Genomic DNA, 19703 nt, shown 5'->3' with positions numbered 1-19703 from the left:
GGTAGAACCGTCCTTGTTGATGTACTTCCGTTATCATGAATGGTCCTCTCCATTTCTTAAGTAGTTTCTTTGTCCCTTTGGGCGGTATGACATTCTGGAAGACCCACACGTACTGGCCCACTTCATATGGCTTCGCCTGTAATATCTTTTCATCATATTTCTTGCGCTGTCTTATTTGTGCTTGCGCAGTGTTCCTCCTGCAGAGCTCGTTTAGTTCCTGCTGTCTCCTGATCGCTTCTTTTACGTAAGCTTGAGGCGACGTCCTCTTCCCTTCGTATTCCGGGTAAAAGAATTTCAGGGGCACTGCTCTCTCCCTGCCCGTCATCATCATGAAAGGACTGATGCCCGTTGTTGAGTGTTGCGTACTGTTGTATGCCCCTACGACTTGCGGCAGATATTTATTCCAGTCCGTCATGTATCTTGAGCAGTATACCCTCAACATGTTCACCAACGTTCTATTCTGTCTCTCTACCAGCCCGTTGGTCTGAGGATGGTAGGTTGTCGAGTGTGCTTGAGCAATGTGTGACCTCTTCATCAATTCTTTTGTCAAGTCCCCCCCAAAGGCTTTGCCGTTGTCTGACTGAAAAGTCATTGGACAACCATATCGTGATATCCAATGCGTTATCAGGTGGTCACAAGTCTCCTCTGCTGAGGCTGTCTGACACGGGACCGCTTCTGCCAACTTTGTGAAGTGATCTATTATAACCAGTATCTGGTTATATCCCGACTCCGTCATCCAGATCTTTTGATGGTCTATCTGCACCACCTCGTTAAACTCCGAGCTTTCCACGGACTTGAGTGGGAACTTCATCTTCCCTGGTTCTTTTACCTGCAGGCATGCCAGGCATGCATTCACCCATCTCTCGCAAGCTTTCCTTAATCCTGGCCAATCAAACCTGTGAAGTATTCTCTGTTGCACTTTGTCTATTCCCTGGTGCCCCATCTGATCGTGCGATCTGAATAACACCTCTGTCTGATACAATTGTGGTAATATGATGAGGTTGTGCTTGTGTAATATCTTCTCCTCGTCTTTTCTCTTGCACGCTACCACCCCGTCAGCTGTGTGATAGAGTAAACCTTTCTTTTCTTTGTAGAACTGGCTCAAGATCTTGTAGCTGTCTTCTTCGAGTTCCCCTTTCTCCTTGGACCCCGTCCGGATCCATTTGGAGAGGTTACTTGTCATCTTGTCATTCTTTTGGGCCCTTATCAGGTCCGACAGCCTATATCTCGCTTTGACATGTTCCTTTAGTGCCATGATCTGTCCATTCATTTCCCCAGGGTTGAGGATGTCATCATTCAGCTTTACGCATATTATCCTCTTCACGATGTTCATATCATCTTCTGGCACCAGATTTGTTCTGACATTTGAGTTGCATGATAATTCCCTAAATGGTTTCCTCGATACCGCAATTTTCTCAAATTCTTCACCTCCTTGTACTTCTTGTTCATCCGAGTTGTACGTTCCTGAGGAGGGATCTGTTTGTAGCTCCCTGTCGCGGTGTCTCATCTTCTCCTCTGCCAGTATCATGAATAGACTATCCTGATCATCGCTGCTCTTTTCCGAATCACTCCCCGGACAATTTCTCTTCTCCGGTTTCTTCCTCTTCCGTGGACGTGGACCACTCCCCGGACTCTTGACCTAGTCCCAGGTGTTCAGGAAACGCCACTTTTTTTCTTCCTAACCTGAGTCCGCTCAAGTATGTTATCAGGGATTTTGTCAACCAGTGACCGCACGACTTCTTTGCCATCAGTACCACTTCCTCTTGGAGAGTCTGTATTGCCAACTGTCTCACTCCTTCGCAGTGTCGTGACTTCCGGTTCCTCCCTACTCTTTCCTACGTTCACGGTTTTATCATCTGCCAGTTTCTCAAGTAATTTCCACAAGTCTTCATCTACCTGAGTATCTCCCGTTTCCACCTGGTTGAGATCATAACCTTTTGCCTTGAGCGTCTCTCTCACGATTTTTGACTTGAGCATTATCTCTATCGGTATCCCTCGTTTCTTCTTCAAGATTGTTTTCTTTTGGGGGCTCTTCTGGTAATTCGGGATGATCTTCTATCGGTTTGCCTGACTTGTCTAGCCATCTCGTGAGTGGAAGACTGTCATACGTTTCTTTGTCCATGAAGGAGAAGCCATCTTTAATCTCGGGCCTATCCGCCTCCCTCTGTTCCTGCTCTCGTAGAACTCCGTCTTCTTACTCAAGCTATCGGCATTCTGATGTTTATCCCTTGTTCTATTCTCAATTATCATGTTGTACCCATCCAAGCGAACTATCCATCTCCCAATGTAGCTCTGGTCCATCGAGTACGTCTTCAGCCAACTGAGTACCCTGTTGTCGACCCGCAGCTTGAATGGCTCACTGCCTAAGTATGCTCTGTATTTCTCGACAAAAGTAACACCGCGAACATCTCTGCTTTCGGCGCCCCGTACTTCATTTCAGTATCACTCAAGAATTTGCTCCCGTACGCTATTGGTCTTAAGACTGTCTTCCCGTTTCATTCTTGTTCTTGATGGAGAATTCCAGAAATCGCGACTACCGACGCGTCCGTATCCAACACGTACATATCTTTTTCCGTTGGCATCCCTAACACCGGTGCCTCGCACAACTCTTTCTTTATTCTCTGGAATGATTCTTCTGCTGCGTTGTTCCACGTGAACTTTTGGCTTTTGTGTCTCATTAATTGTTGCATCGGGTATACCTTGTCCGCATAGCCCTTGAAGAATTCCCTGTAGTAGTTCGCAAAACCCAGGAAGCTCATCACCTGGTGTTCCGTTTTTGGCGATTTCCAAGTTAGAACTGCTTCCACTGCATCTTGATCCGGTCTGATGCCGTGCCTGTCCACCATTCTGCCCAAGTATTTTATCGAATCCTTGAGTATCTCGCACTTTGACGGTTTACACTTTAGCCCCGACCTCTTCATACATGCAAACACCTCGTCCAGTCGCTCGATGTGATCTTCTAGTGTGGACGTCGCTATTAACCTTGTCATCCACATAGCACATTATCAGATTGCCGTACTTCTTTGTCACACCTATCAGCGCATGTGCCATCAACCGTTGAAACGTGGCTGTGGCATTGCAAAGACCAAATGGCATCCGTTTCCATTGAAACAGGCCCAACTCGCAAGCGAACCCGTCTTGTCCTTGTCTTGCTTCCTCAGCGGGACCTGCCAAAATGCCGAACCTAAATCAAGAGTTGTAAAAAATTTCGCGTCACCTTACTTCGAGAGGCTCTCGTCAATCCTAGGTATGGGATAGGCATCCTTCACCGTGACGGAGTTCAGATACCGAAAGTCACAGAAAAACCTCAATTGGTCGCCTTTCTTTTTGGCCATCACTACTCCACACGCCCACGGTGACTTGGATGGTTCTATCATGTCATACTCTAGTAATTTCTCTATTTCTTTCCTACATGTCTCTGATTTGTGGGGTGTCATGCGCCTCGCCCCCTCCCTGTGTGGTACCGCATTCTCTTCAAGTTCTATTTCAAGCTCAACAAAACTACAACACCCGATGTCTGCCTTATATCTCGAAAAAACTTCCTCGTTCCTCTCTAGTACGTCCTTGATGACTTCGAGCTGTTCGTCCGTCAACTTGCCCCTTAAATGTTCGATCTCCGGCAGGACCGGTTTATCACTTTTCATTTCATCTATTGTGGGTCGTTCCGGAGAATTTGAACAGCTCGATAGCCCATCGTCCGTCTCTGACTTAAGTGATTTCACAAGACCTGATGAACCTTTTATTTTCTTCAATCGTCTCCAGATACAAATTTTGTCCCTATGATTGGGACAATCAACAACTTTAATTTGTTTTGAATTTTCAGTCATTTCATATCGAGTTTTAGCGGGATAAGCATATCCCAGCTTCCTCCCCCTCTGAATCGTGATGGGTATATCAAGAGTATTCAACAATACACTGACGCAGAGACCGTTCTTCCCAAAACAGCAGCACTTTGACTATTAGGATTCGGGACTATGCATACTTGCTTGTTGTCACTTAGTTCATTGTAATTTTTCATTCGCAAGCTTACGATTGCCGCCTCGTTCGCCTTTAGCCTCACCCTCCTACTCAAGAATACCGGTGCTTTATTTTCATTAGCTATTATTAAATTTACCGGCTTAATTGCGTACCTCCTATCCGGGTTTCTTATCCTGACCATCGCATTGTTGAAATCAATTGTTACATCAAAGTTCCTGATGAAGTCCCTGCCTAAGTTGAACTGGTCAGACTCATCTAGGTTTTCTACCACAAGAAAGCTCATCCACAGATTGCGTTCCCCCAAATTTAGGGCTATTTTTGGAGTTCTGCCTAACACCCGCAGCGCCCCTTTGTTAGCAGCTGACAAGCGTATTCTCGAGTCTATCAAGTCATCTTTGTTGAAGCCCATTCGCTCCCAAATTTCGATTGGTATTACACTCAAGACGGCTCCAGTATCGAGTAACCCACGCAAGTGAGTCTTCTTGCCACTTATGTCAAGCACGTGTGCTGATACGTCTGCCTCTGTCCCGATGTGCATTGCATCTTCCTCCAGCATGGCACAGTGTCCAATCGATCTCACCTTTAATTCTTCTCTGCCCACGTAGATCTGTCCCACTAGATCTTCATCACATGTTATCATTGTTTTCGTGTAGATGTTTATCCCATCTATATTCAACATCACCTCATGCGGACCATAAGCTTTTGTGTATCTGTTGTCCACAAGGACCGACTTGCAGCCACCTCTCGTGAGTAGCGCCCTCAAGGCTCTAGATGTCGTCTGTGGGCTTATCGCACTCAAGTAACCTGCGTATACGTCAATGTGCATTATTGTCTGGTCGCTGGGTTCACTTAAGTTCCTTGTCACCTCATGGCCACCTACAGTGATTATCGACATTATCCTGGCTCCGATTTCAGTTATGCCAAATGGCTTTCCTGTCACCATTTTCAGAGTGTTGCAATTTCCACTCTTTGTCGACCCTGCTACAGCTTCTGGCACTGGCACCGAGCAACTTAGCGTCTCATTCAATCTCTGTCTGTCGATCTCTTGTTTCAACCGTTGCTCTATCTCCTTCGTTACTAGGTCCTGTTTCACCTTGTCGATCGCCTCTGACGCCGCTGTCTCATAATTTATCTCTAGGGCGTTCTTGGCCGTGGCCTCTATCGCATCGTTAACCTGCGTTACAGCCTTCACTGTCTTCGTTGGCAGTTCCGTACTCGGTGCTTCTAAATTTTTTGTTTCAAACTCGGTTTGTCTATTTCGCTGATTCTGCACCGCCGCTAATGCCAATTTATTTTTGGGGTGACTCTGGTTCTTGGCCGCCTCCCAAAACAAAGGACAATCCATCCTGAAGTGCCCCTCCTGATTGCAGAAGAAGCATCTTGCACCTATTTTGATGATTAAGCCACTATAGTACTCGTGTTCTTCCATCTGGCTCATGTCCTCCTCATCTGGTGCGTACCCCAGACTCTTCATGCCCTGCTTGTATGTTGTGCAATCTGCCACGTGATGATTAGCTGACCCGCAGTTCGCGCATGATCTACGTTTGTCCATGTCATCTCTAGGCTTGTACCATGACGACCTTTGTGGTCGGTTCCCCCCTTGCATATTCCTGTTATCTGAATATGAGTATTTCTTGGGTTTCATTAGCATGTATTCTCTCGACTTCTGTCTCATTTCTTCTGGAGTCGGTGCACTATCTTTCGACAATGTATAGTATGTTGCTAACATTGTTCTCAAGTCATCACTCTTTACCCCATCAATGAACTTTGAGGCGATGCTAAAGTTTCTCCTGTTGGTGGACTCTTCAGGGTAACTCCTTCGTCTCAAGCTCTCAAGATCATCTAGGAACCTGTCTAACGATTCATCGTCCCTTTGCCTTCTCTTTTCAAATCGCATCATTGCTTGATGAACCTTCATGCCTGACCCGAATCGATTCAACAATATCTCGAAGATTTTATCCGCAGTGTCGCGTTCCTCTTCCTTTTTCGCAACCACGCATTTCAATACCGTGCCTTCCAAGTTGCTGAGTATCGCTGTGCATGCTTGCCTCTCATCGTTCAAGTTGTCTTGTTCCAAGTGCAATCTCATGACTTCTACCCAAGTGTCAATGCATCCATCTGAATCATCCTTGAATTCTTTCGGTTTTCCTGGATTTGTTACTTCCTCTGTCACTCGAGTCGGTGTTCCTTGTGACGAAGGCTTCTAGTGTCCTGTTCATCATTTCCCAGGTGCTTGCCCACGTCATGACATCTGGTCCCACATTATTGTGAGTCGTGGAATCCCCTGGACCACTCGTCGTGTTTGCTGTTCCACTTTTCATAATCGCTTGGTCCCCCTCCCCCGGTGCTGTACTCGAGGCCTCCCGGGTTAATGGTAACGGTGTTGATTGCCGTTTGTTCCGTTTTGGTTCCACGAAGTCAACTCTCTTGCCATGCGTTCGTTCCGCTGCCGGCCTGTCCTATGACGTAGAGTTTCTCAAGATGGCGTCTAGTTTTGCCTGTATTGCACATGAACTCTCAGCCTGGTCCCTACTCATTGTGTCCATTCTCGTTTCCAGACTCCCCAACTGGCTGTTCACTGCGTCATACCGTTGCTTCATCTCTTGCATGTCTTTTTTGATGTTCATGCCTCGCTCTCCATCAGTGGCATCTACTTTGTCTGACATCTGCTGAAGCTTTTCCTCTGTCGCTTTCGCCAGATTGAAATAGTTGTCCAGTTACTTGTGTTTGTTGTATCTTAATTCTTTCTTTATCACCTCTCTATCCTCCTCGCTGTGCTTTAGTCTCTTGTCGATCTGATCTAGCTTCGCCATCAGATCGCCCAGTTCAAGAGAAGTTGTTGTTTCATGGTCAGCTGTTGCTCTGCTGTTGGCTGCTGCTCCCTGTTTAACTTTTCTTGGTCGGTCACTGTCGTTTTTGTGGAAACTGTTCCAAATGTTTTGCCTTTCTCGGTTTTCGGTTCCTCCGTCACTATGTCTCTTGATTTCATCCCAACCATCATTGCCAACCTTTCAGTAAATGACGTTTTTACTCGAGACTCGTCCTTTACTGTTTCTGGCGTGTTGCCTGTTGTGTCCTCCAAAGTGTCTATCGGCGAGAACTCCATCGACTTTTGATTTGGTTCCTCTGCATTCGGCATCGGTGTCGACTCCGTCGTCTTCTTCTCCACCTCATCCACACTCTGGTCTGGTGTTTCTAGGTCAATCTCGTTGGCGGGTTCCGCGTGTTTCCCTTCCGCGCCCTCTTTCTTCTTGTTCTCTGTATTACTCCTTGTGTTGACCATGCTAACTGAAAAGTTTTTCTTTTTTGTTCTTGGGCCAACCGATGTCATTTTACGTAGCGACGAGTTATATTTTGTCTTTGATTCAGTGGCTCTTTTTTCAGCTACCGGTACCCTGCTCCGTCTCATGATTTTTATTTACAATTAATTCTATTTACAATAATGCTACTCACAAAATCCTCTTCTAAGAATAAAAAAAAAAATTTAATAAAAAGAAAAACTACTTTCCTATTCCTTAAAAGATTCATTAAAATTTTACTAATTCGTGATCCCAACAGTATCCGATCTATCGCGATTTAACGTTCCGACTAGTCCTATTGCTTTTGATTCAGTTATTTCAACCTGTCTGAAGACCCTTTAGTACCGTCACACCACTTCTTCGTGCTGTCCCAAGCTTTCTCTCTACTGTCCCAAGACTATTCGGTACTGTCCCAGTACTCCTTGTTAGCGTCCCAAGACCACTGTCCCAAGACCACTGTCCCAAGACTGCTGTCCCAAGACCACTGTCCCAAGACCACTGTCCCAAGACTACTGTCCCAAGACCACTGTCCCAAGACCAGTGTCCCAAGACCGTACCAAGACTGCTCTGGCCCAAGACTGTCCCAAGACTGCACCGTCCCAAGACTGTCCCAAGACTGCACTGCTCCAAGACCGTCCCCAGACTGCACTGTCCCAAGACTTCTTCGGTACTGTCCCAAGACTTGTCACCAAGTGCCTGGATCGTAGGATTTCTTCCTCTTCTCTGTCGGGACTCTTGAACCACTGTACCGTGTACCACCACTTGAGCTCTAGTAAAAATTTTCCCAAAAATCCTATCTTAATGGCCAAAAGCTTCAAATACTGACCCCCTGTATTTATCTCCCTTTCGTTGTTTCAGGCAATTTGAAACCCAACTTCTTCGCAGGTATTTTGTGATCCCCTGTTCGTTCAAATACCAATAACAAATTCTCACTAAAACGTAAAAATTTAAACAGGAAAAATTATAAAACAGAGAGATGAACCCACCTAAAATTCAAAGCTGACAGATGTCAACCTTTGTCCGAAAAAACGTCTGGTACCCGATTGCCACGCGTTTTCCTCCCCCTTGCTAGCGATCTTATAGGGCTTCACAAAAACTGTCTATATCCGTTCCCCCTACCGATCCGACCAAGGAACCTACCTTAATTCGATGTTAAATTTGGATATCCGCTTCTTATCACAAACGCGTGTAAGTATCTAATGTAACTAAATCGACGATGCCGAACAATTAGTTACTCTAATGTGTCCCCCCTTTTTACACTTTACAACCACCAACCTTTAACCTAACCAGCCCCCCGTCTAACGCCCCCCCTCTTTAGCCCCCCTCTTAAGCCGAAAATTCCCTTAAGCGCCGGGGGCTAAACCTCTCGAGAGAAAACCGTAGACCTGTTTCCAGGCCTGCTTGAGTAAAAACTTCCTCAAAACAATGGGGTTTCCGCTTATCCAATTTTACACTTATTTCCTATAATGTAATGTGGATTTTAACGATACCCGTTTGTCCAACTTGACAACACCCCTGCGCGTCCTCTTCTTGTTGTACCGGTCCCGTGCTGGTTGTCCCCTTGACCTCACTTGACACCAGCACCACCTTCCCACTTAGCTGGTCACCTCTTCCAGTCAAGTCTCCTAGCGGTTCAGCTCGATCCTTGAGAACCACTTTCCCACTCGGTTGGTCACCTCTTCCAGTCAAGTCTCCTAGTGCTTCAGCTCAATCCTTGTGAACAACTTTCCCACTCGGCTGGTCACCTCTTCCAGTCAAGTCTCCTAGTTGTCCAGCTAAGTTGCAAGCTATCTGAAAACCTTTAACAACGCCCCCCACTTGGGCACCTTATTGAGGTCACTGGATTAAATTGCTAGGTTGATCGAAACGATCGGTCTTATAAAACAGTATGGGTATACTATTATGGTTTTTGTTCCTTTTTCTATTCTTTTTCTTGTTTTTGTTTCGCTTTTTGTCTTTTTGCTCGTGTTTTTGTCCCCTTAGTTACCCCCTCTTACTCGGTTAGCTAAGCCTCGTTCGAAGAGCATACTAGGAAGTTTTCTCAAGTTTTCTTAAAAAGCTATCACGGTACAACCGGAAGGCTTACACGTTCCCGCTGAACCGTACCACCGGTACTCTAGAATGGGCATGTAGCCCGGAGCTGTGTCAAGTGGGTTCGACTCCGTAGTCTTGATGTCGTAAACACCCAGGAGCGCCATAAAAACACTATGTAACATTCGTCTACTGCAGTCACACATGAGGCTTAAGAAAAATAGGCCCTATAACCATTGGCTCAAGAGTCAGGGACACTATCTCTTGTGTTTTTCTACCTCAAGAACGGTCGAAGCCAATTCGGTTCGCTTGCGACATGAGACTAGAACCCGTTACAGCTTAAAGGTCACTACCAAAATACCCCCCCCCCCACTCTAGAAAATAAGAACGTCCCCATATTTAGGTCTCAAATTACCCAAAATACACGAACGCCGTTAAAAACAGGGTCGGAACAATCCGTTAAGTTACTTTTTATTGGACAGTGGAACTTTGATCCATTTGAGATGAATCAACCTAAAACTCGCCTTATCTCAACAAACTTATCCCAAAATACACTCGAGAAAATTAAATTAGGTACTTACATAGCAGCACACTTGAGAATCAGAGTAATTAAGCTAATTAGTAACTCTAGCATAAATATAATTGAATGTAACTCAAGAAGTTTGCTATCAGTAAATTCCAATCAAAGGAAATGAGTATTAACTTGAGATTGTAGTTTTGGATCTGAACCATTGGGAGACTTCAGTTGTCTGCCTTTCCATTGAAGGTTCCCTCTGGTTCAGTTGGGTTTCGATTTGCTCTTGTGATTGTTCTGTCTCCTATATCAGATAGGACAGCTCTACTCTCGTTTTCTACGACGGAAATTGCAAATAGCAATTTCCCACTGTCTTTATTTGACAACTTTCCCGCAATTGTAATTCGGTTGTTCTGATTTTATATTTGATGTTTTCAGTTGTCGCGATAAAACTGAGCATGACAGGCTCCATTCGAATTTTTGAAAAATTAAACTTCATTCCAAAACCACATGTTTCGTGTTCCTCAAGGTCAAACTTCCAGATATGACCGACTGGCACATGAGTCAATATGAAGTGGATAAAAGTGATTTCATGCATTTTGTAAATTATGTTCGATGACACTGTACCATTTTTAGGAAGACTACGAGACTCAATGAGGACATTGACCGGGCTGTCCGGAGAGTATGTGACATTCGACCAGAATGTACGGATATGCAAAATCGAATTCGAATTTTTATTGTGACATCGGTGTGCGTAGATTAACGGTTTCAACGAATTAGAGGTCTTAATCGTCCATTTCGACGAACACGGAAGGGTTAATTTGGAGTATCATATTAGTTTTTAAAAAATCGTTCAGAAAGAAAGACACGGGACAACGTCGAAATTTCGCACCAACTGAAACGGCAAAAACACAACAAAAACAGTATTCTCAACGAGAACAACGTAAAATTAGACAGATAAGTGTCAGACGAGAAACACGAACGCTAAGAAGATTATTGTGACAGACAACAATTCCGAGTTGTAACGATTGTGCCGCTACAACCGTTTCAACGCGAATCCCGAGAAAAAGGAAGGGTGTTGGGACTGCGTGTCCAGCCTTCCTGGAAGAAATAAGGACGTTATTTCCCCGGATTCCAGAATCCGGACTGGTCTCGGGAGGAGAACCAAAACTGTATCTTACAAACTTTTAGCTTCCTGGTAATTTATTAAGTACTGAAATTAGAGTAGTTTTTTAGTAGTAGTAGTAGTAGTAGTAGTAGTAGAAGAATAGGCTTCAGAGCAATAGCTCTAGCGAATTTCAACCCTTTTACAGTCCATGTTTTATCTCAGTTTGTTGTAAACATTGCAGTTTCCACATCTGCATAAGAGTTTCCATGTACATTTGTTGACTTCACTGTACATTTTTTTGAAGTATTTCTGGTATATGTAGGTCAGGGTCGCTTTGCTTGGTCTAAGGCTAAAAGTTGGTCAGGCTCGGATAAGACAGTTGTATAGATGTTTCACTCGTCTGAAAAAATTGTCGTCCGTTCTTTGCAAGCGGCTTTTTGGGATTTGAAATTCGCCTCTTGATGACTGTCGGGTGATTTTGCATGATTCAGATGGTGTTCGTTCTATTTCTACATCGTAACGATTTTCAAGCAGGGCTATTTGTATTAAAATGTCGTGCATTTCCATGTATAGGTTCACAGGAAGAAGGTTCAGGTCCTTCAGTCTTTCAGTATAAGTTTTGCTTGTCCCCGAAATCCATTTTTGTTGCTAACTTTTGAACTCGTTCGAGTTGTTCCATGTTCGATCTGCTAGGAGTCCATGCTTGGGATGCGTATGTTACTATGGGTACTACATACCCAGTAAATGCGTTAAGCCTGGTGGTCATACTGCTTTTCATAGTCAGATTTCGTTTAATCTGAAAGAGAGCACTAATTGCTTTGGATGTCCGACGAGAGCAATTTTCGTTCCATGTGAGCTTGTTGGACACAATCAGTCCTAGGTCACGCTGTGAGTTTACTGAGGAAACATTTTTGTTCAGGAGACTAGCTCTTAAATCAACTTTGATGCCGAGGAGCGTTGATTTTTTGATGTTGGGTTGCATTTTGTTTTCATGTAGCCATTTCTCTATTTTCAGAATTGCAGTGTCAAGGGAAGTTTGATTTAGTATAATAACCTTAAAGTCATCTGCGTACCCAAAACTGTGTGTGTCATTCATGGTTTCAGGTAGATCGTTTAAAATTAAACTTCATTCCAAAACCACATGTTTCGTGTTCCTCAAGGTCAAACTTCCAGATATGACCGACTGGCACATGAGTCGATATGAAGTGGATAAAAGTGATTTCATGCATTTTGTAAATTATGTTCGATGACACTGTACCATTTTTAGGAAGACTACGAGACTCAATGAGGACATTGACCGGGCTGTCCGGAGAGTATGTGACATTCGACCAGAATGTACGGATATGCAAAATCGAATTCGAATTTTTATTGTGACATCGGTGTGCGTAGATTGACGGTTTCAACGAATTAGAAGTCTTAATCGTCCATTTCGACGAACACGGAAGGGTTAATTTGGAGTATCATATTAATTTTTAAAAAATCGTTCAGAAAGAAAGACACGGGACAATGTCGAAATTTCGCACCAACTGAAACGGCAAAAACACAACAAAAACAGTATTCTCAACGAGAACAACGTAAAATTAGACAGATAAGTGTCAGACGAGAAACACGAACGCTAAGAAGATTATTGTGACAGACAACAATTCCGAGTTGTAACGATTGTGCCGCTACAACCGTTTCAACGCGAATCTCGAGAAAAAGGAAGGGTGTTGGGACTGCGTGTCCAGCCTTCCTGGAAGAAATATGGACGTTATTTCCCCGGATTCCAGAATCCGGAGGGGTCTCGGGAGGAGAACCAAAACTGTATTTTACAAACTTTTAGCTTCCTGGAGATGTCCTGAATTAAATTAAAATCATCTAAATTCGTTGTCAGATAATGAGAAATTAGGAGTTGAGGGAAAGGGTTGATCCATCTTCGATGGAGATGATGATTTTATCTACTGAACAAAAACAATAGTAATATAATAAATAACTAGTAGCCCTGTTTTTAGGAGTGACCTCGTGGTCTGGGGATACTGAGACCCCAGCCATGAGCTCACTATTTTTGCATGTAATTCAGTTAATTAGAGCCTTCTGATCGAAGCCGGAAACAGTAACGTTTTTGTCGACCCGATGTTAGAAAGACCACCAAAAGAACTGGTTTTGGCATCGACGGTGAAAAGCATGTAGAGCTGTGTTTAGACGCTAGCCAGTCCTTTTAGAACCTAGCTTTTTTTCCGTCGGTATGCACTTCGGGCGAATGAACACAATTTTTTTGGTAAATACTACTACTCTTGCGTTGTGTCGCAAGTGATCGCCCATAATGATAAAGGATCTTTTTAGTTTTTGCGTACTCGTCCATCATAGCTGAACATAAAGAAACCTAAGACGGATACTCGGTTGCTGTGTACGTAGCAGAGATTGTTCCGACCATATAAAAACTACAAAAAAAGTTCCGTAATTTATTAAGTACTGAAATTAGAGTAGTTTTTTAGTAGTAGTAGTAGTAGTAGAAGAATATGCTTCAGAGCATTAGCTCTAGGGAATTTCACCCCTTTTACAGTCCATGTTTTATCTCAGTTTGTTGTAAACATTGCAGTTTCCACATCTGCATAAGAGTTTCCATGTACATTTGTTGACTTCACTGTACATTTTTTTGAAGTATTTCTGGTATATGTAGGTCAGAGTCGCTTTGCTTGGTCTAAGGCTAAAAATTGGGCAGGCTCGGATAAGACAGTTGTATAGATGTTTCACTCGTCTGAAAAAATTGTCGTCCGTTCTTTGCAAGCGGCTTTTTGGGATTTGAAATTCGCCTCTTGATGACTGTCGGGTGATTTTGCATGATTCAGATGGTGTTCGCTCTATTTCTACATCGTAACGATTTTCAAGCAGGGCTATTAGTATTAAAATGTCGTGCATTTCCATGTATAGGTTCACAGGAAGAAGGTTCAGGTCCTTCAGTCTTTCAGTATAAGTTTTGCTTGTCCCCAAAATCCATTTTTGTTGCTAACTTTTGAACTCGTTCGAGTTGTTCCATGTTCGATCTGCTAGGAGTCCATGCTTGGGATGCGTATGTTACTATGGGTACTAGATACCCAGTAAATGCGTTAAGCCTGGCGGTCATACTGCTTTTCATAGTCAGACTTCGTTTAATCTGGAAGAGAGCACTAATTGCTTTGGATGTCCGACGAGAGCAATTTTCGTTCCATGTGAGCTTGTTGGACACAATCAGTCCTAGGTCACGCTGTGAGTTTACTGAGGAAAGATTTTTGTTCAGGAGACTAGCTTTTAAATCAACTTTGATGCCGAGGAGCGTTGATTTTTTGATGTTGGATTGCATTTTGTTTTCATGTAGCCATTTCTCTATTTTAACAATTGCAGTGTCATGGGAAGTTTGATTTAGTATAATAACCTTAAAGTCATCTGCGTACCCAAAACTGTCTGTGTCATTCATGGTTTCAGGTAGATCGTTTATGAAAAGTAAGAACAGCAGCGGTCCCAGAATTGAACCTTGCGGAACTCCGCTGGTGACTTCTTTTAGGGTTGAGCTACAGTCTTCAATCTTAACGCATTGCTTTCTGTTGTTGAGGTATTAATATATCAGTGACAGCAATTTCCCGCCAATTCCAAAAATTTTGATCTTCGTAAGCAGAATATCATGAGGTACAGTGTCGAATGCCTTGGCAAAATCCAAGTATAGAACTGCAAGTTCTTGTAAATCCTGTTGATCGTTAAATTCGTATATTCGGTCAAGAAATAGAAGAAGTTGAATTGTGGCGGATCTACGTTTTCGAAATCTATGTTGACTTTCATGTAATCTCTATTTCACTTTAGTATAGAGTTTGTCAAATATTATTTTTTCAAGCAATTTTGAGCAGCAGCAGAGTAGGCTGATTGGTCTATAGCAACTGACATCGGTTTTACTTCCTTCCTTGAAAACAGGGGTTACTTCACTAATTTTCCATATTTCAGGAAAAATTCCTTTGTTAAGGCAGGTTTGAAATATAAGGGTAAGTGATTTGCTTAGAGTTTTGTGACATGATTTCAAAATGAGATTGCCAATGTTGTCGTGTCCCATTGATTTATTGACATTAAGTTGCCTCATTTTTTCGCTAACTTGACTTTGGTTAACAATAAATCTATTCAACTCACTTTTTGGAAAGAGGATACCGGTTTGATGTTCTTTTGTGCCAAACACGCTGACGAAATAGTCATTGAATAATTCACATTTTTCTCTTTCATTTGATGATTCAGTGTTTCCGTATTTGACCGTCGAAGGAATTGTTGGGGTCTTGCGTATGCATTTAAGGTATTTTTGAATTTTGCTGAAAGTTCTTTCTTCTAGGACGGTTTTTTCAAATTCCGCTAGGTCATCTTCGGAAAACCTTTGAATATCTTTTTCAAGTTTTTTGATCTTTAATAGTCTTTCGAGACCTTGTTTTGGTTTTCTTTTCATTGTTTGAAGTTTTTTGATGAGGTGGGAGGTGGCTGGCGTGATCCAGGGTTGTAACCTTGATCGATGCTCAGTTATTCTAGGTACAAGTTTTCGATTTTTTCCCACAGCCATTCGTACCATTGTCGGATAATTTCGTTCACGTTACTGTAGCAGTACGGGATAAACGGTTCAGTTTCTATTGATGAATTTAAGCTGTCCCAGTCTGCTCGTTTGAAAGCATATCGATGATTTGTTATTTTTTGAAGGTTAATGCAGCTAAAGGCGGCAATTGTGGTGCAGAGTGGTTTGTGGTCAGAAAACTGACTAGTTAGTTTATCTCGAATATTCCTGTCGATTTGACATTGTGAAATTAATTCTGGATTGTCGCAAAGCAGCACGTCTAGTTGGGTTGGTGCATGTTGTGAAAGATTTAGTTCAACTAATTTGTCCAGTAGTTGACTCTCGTATATGTCAGATGAGGAGAGTGCTTCCCAGTATGTTTGTGAGAAGTTGATGTCACCGGTGAGTATTAAGTCACAGAGGTCATTTTTGTTGGCTAGTTTGAGATTTGCCATTTCATTCATCAAAGTTAAGAAACTTTCAGTGGACCATTGGTATGTGCTAGGAGTGGGTGCATTATAAACACAGCTTAAGATAATTGATCTTTTATTGGAATGTATTTCTATGAAGAGATAATCAGACTTGAGACTCTCAATGGAATGTAAGACATGTGAGATTTCATTTTTGATGGCAATGAGTACACCACCGTGCTTTGTTTTTCTGTTATCTGATGTTTCTCGGTCATTGCGATATACTTGATAGTTCTCTAGGAAGAGCGAGGCAGTTGTTACGTCTTTTGTGAGCCAGGTTTCACAGAGACAGATAATATTGTATTCTGAGTTTGCTATTGCGTTTGACAATTTCATTCTCCTGTTTATATCCAGGATACTTCTGGTGTTGAATGTCAACATTTTCATCGGTCCTAGTCATCCGGTAATGGCAACATCACCAGCTTGGTCTGCATTATTATCGGTTTCCTGGGAAGTTTTACTTTCTTCGTAAACAATCCATTTTTCGTTTTCTTTCAATTCTAGTTTAAGATTTCTGATTTTTATCTTGCTCGGGTCGTGATTTTTTCCTATCAGTTCCCTCCTTTTCTTGAGACAATTGTTAAATTGTTTTCCTTTTCGGCATCCGCCTTGGATAACTCGGGACTGATCAAGACCCGAAGTTCCGAGAAGTCTTTTAGTTTGGAAGTCGATTTTAGGATCAAATTTTAACTTATGCTACTCTCGGTGTTGAACAGCAGGGTACGAGGCCCCTTATCGGGATTGAATTTTCCAATCCGAGTTGCCTTGGATAATTTTCGGTCGTCAATTTGGAGGAATGCAAGTATTCTGTCGATTGTCCCCAGATCTTCTTGCATTCGTTCAATGTCGCTTTTTTCTTTGCTTTCGGGAACACCGCGTATTCGGATACCAAGTTGAGCTTTTGGTACAGTTGGCGAATTAACCACTCTTCCTGGGCTTACGTTTCCCACGGCTGCTCGGAAATTGTTGGGTTTTTCTTTAAGTGTTTTCATATCGGCTTGTACTTGAGTGATGACAGTGCTGGATTGCTCCATTTTTTCGGTGAGAACCTTCATTTGTAGTTGCAGGTTATCAAGTTGTTCGTCAAGTTTGTTACTTGTTGTAGTTTTGTTTTTGACAAGATCGTCACGTTTGAGTTTGCAGTCATTGCAGATATGGAGGAGGTTATCATTCAGTTTGATGAGGACTTTGACTTCATCGTTAGTGAACCTAGTGCATTCAGGGGATAGATGTAGGACCTTGTCACATGTATAACATGAGAACTTAGGTCCCATTTTGAGTTTTCTGTTACAGCTGTTGCAGTTTTCTCGCATTTTGATTAATGTTCGCTTGTAGGTTTTAAGGGTGTTTTCTTGAGATGATGTGATATACTTATAGAACAAATACTAGATCGAAGTAGTAATAGAGATAGAGATAGGATAAGTCTTAGAGTCTAAGACCTGGACAACAAAGTCCAGTTCTTAGTCAGGGGGTATAAGACCGGGACAACAAAGTCCAGTTCTTAAATTGGGGAGAAAAGACCGGGACATTGAAGTCCAGTTCTTAAGAGGATATAACAAAGTACCAACGTAAAAACCGGGACAATGAAGTCCAGTTCTTTGTTTGTGTACAGTTGTTTAAGACTGGGACAATAATTTTGTGCCCAGGCTTCTACTACTACCACTACTAACCTATTCAGCGGGATTCTCCTTCTAGCCGTTGTTGTTTCGCTTCCCGTTGCTTCTCGCGTTGCTTTTTTGATGGTTTCTGTTTTCGCTTTTTGCTTAGAAGAGCGGACAGGTTGCAATCGTTGTATTTTCGCAATTGGTCAGCTAGTTGGATGAGTTCTTGATCGTCACTGTTCTTCGGGTGAAGGGCGTGATATAGAGAACTTGCACCAATAATGTGGATCATTGAAATATGAGGCAACCCCGGCTACCTCGTAGAAACATATGACCTTAAATCTATTTAATAAGTTTAATAAGTTTAAATAAGTTTTCTATGTAGTGTGATGAAAAAACTATACACACGAGTAATGAGTTTGTAAATTGGGCATAATCGGCGTCAGTGGTCTTCGAAAAAAATATCAAACAATAAATGGATAAAAAATGTTTTCTGGGAAGAGACAAATATAGCCTTCAAAACTAGTTTCCATTTGGAAAAACAAGTTGCTTTAAGCTTAAATGACCAATTTATCAAAATATCTTGACTTTATTTGGTCGTAATAAGACAAAAAAAAACGAAATATTAAAATATTAAACCGGTTTTCTCTACCTAGGGTTTTTTTAGACATTCGTAAATGTAGTTCGAATCACGACTGAAAGGGCTTCAATATGAAATATCACCCAACCCAGTTCGATGATTATTTGTGGTGCCTGATTTGGCTTGGATAAAAACTAAAACACAACCGAATACAAAGTTCCTCCCCATTTGCAATGTCGGAACAATAAGTGGTTTTAAACATTTGAAAATTTGTGACATTCGACCAGAATGTGAAAAATGCAATCTCTGCAGAATTCGGAATTTTAGCAGTAAGCCTTCCGGATTGGTGGTTTTTAAGAGCTAAGGGCGTTATTGGAACGTTTAGCCAAACGGTGAGGGCTGGAATATTCTAGTATTTTAAAATTTCAAAAATTCGAATGATGACGTCACATTTCTGAGAAATGCTGAAACGGCCATTTTAACAAGAAACGAGAGAAAAAACACAACAACATTAGTTGCGCTGACGAGAACAACTTAATCGAAATTGAGGAAATCGAAATTGAAGAAGACGACAACGAATTACAGAGAACGTTCCGAGTTGCAACTATTGTGCTGCTACAATAGTTGCAAGGCGGTTGCGAGCAACGGTGAAGGGTGGAAACCAGCCTTCCGTGTTTTCGTGAAATCGAACTTAAGGAGCTTGATTCACCGGATTCAAGAATTCGGAAGGGTCTCGGGACGGAAAACTTTTATTGACTCGTGTGAACTTTTAGCATCCTGTCATGTCCTGACTTGAATTTAATTGATATTTGGATTAGTTTTAACAAGGATGAGGTGCTAAGAGTTGGGGGGAAAGGGTTGATCCATCTTCGATGGAGATGATGGTTTTTATCTACTGAACAAAAATAATAGTAATATAATAAGTAGTAGCCCTGTTTTTAGGAGTGACCTCGTGGTCTGGGGATACTGAGACCCAGCCATGAGCTCACTATTTTTGCATGTAATTCAGTTAATTTGAGCGTTCTGGTCGAAGCCGGAGAGCAGTAACGTTTTTGTCGACCCGATGTTGGAAAAGACCACCGAAAAATACTGGCTTGGTAGAGACGGTGAAAAACATGCAAAGCTCTGTTTAGACGCTAGCCAGTCGTCTTAAGACTTAGTTTTGTTATCCGTCGATATGTATCTTCCGGGCGAATGTTGCATGTATGTTTTTATGGCGCTCCTGGGTGTTATTCTTTTATAACATCATGACCGGCGGAACCGTTAACGAGCACTCCGCGCCGAGCGGATGCTCACATTAACGCCCTTAATAGGCCTAAACCGCCGGGGCGGAAGGGTAGTTCGGAACGCGGAGGCCTTCCGGATTGCCGTGAATAGTTTTTTAACCTAGTTAGGACCGAAAATTCACGAACCAGGAAGGGTGGGGGGATCGGCCGTCTCCTCGTCCCCTGAGTGGTTGGTGACCAAAAACACTTAAAGATATAAGTAAAACCAAACAAAAAATAGTATAGTATCCAAGAAAAACAAAAAACATAAAAAATAACCGAAAAAACCAAAAACAGTAAAAAAAAGTAAAAAATCAGTAGAA

The 19703-nt window shown here is 42.5% G+C and overlaps 1 protein-coding gene across 2 annotated transcripts in view; it reads right to left on the bottom strand.

The window, feature by feature from the left end:
• LOC134852258 (endoplasmic reticulum resident protein 44-like) overlaps nucleotides 1–17887 on the bottom strand; it is a 91237-nt gene extending 73350 nt beyond the window's left edge. For both annotated transcript variants that reach the window (XM_063868536.1, XM_063868537.1), the window contains exon 1: nucleotides 17880–17887. The gene's annotated coding sequence lies outside the window, so the exon portion shown is untranslated. The remainder of the gene's footprint in view (nucleotides 1–17879) is intronic.
• Between the last annotated feature and the right edge of the window lie 1816 nt (nucleotides 17888–19703).

The sequence above is a fragment of the Symsagittifera roscoffensis genome, chromosome 1 (genome assembly GCF_963678635.1).
Source record: "Symsagittifera roscoffensis chromosome 1, txSymRosc1.1, whole genome shotgun sequence".
Taxonomy (NCBI): domain Eukaryota; kingdom Metazoa; phylum Xenacoelomorpha; order Acoela; family Convolutidae; genus Symsagittifera; species Symsagittifera roscoffensis.
Note: the sequence above shows the minus strand (reverse complement) of the source record. Positions and strands in the feature narration are given on the sequence as shown.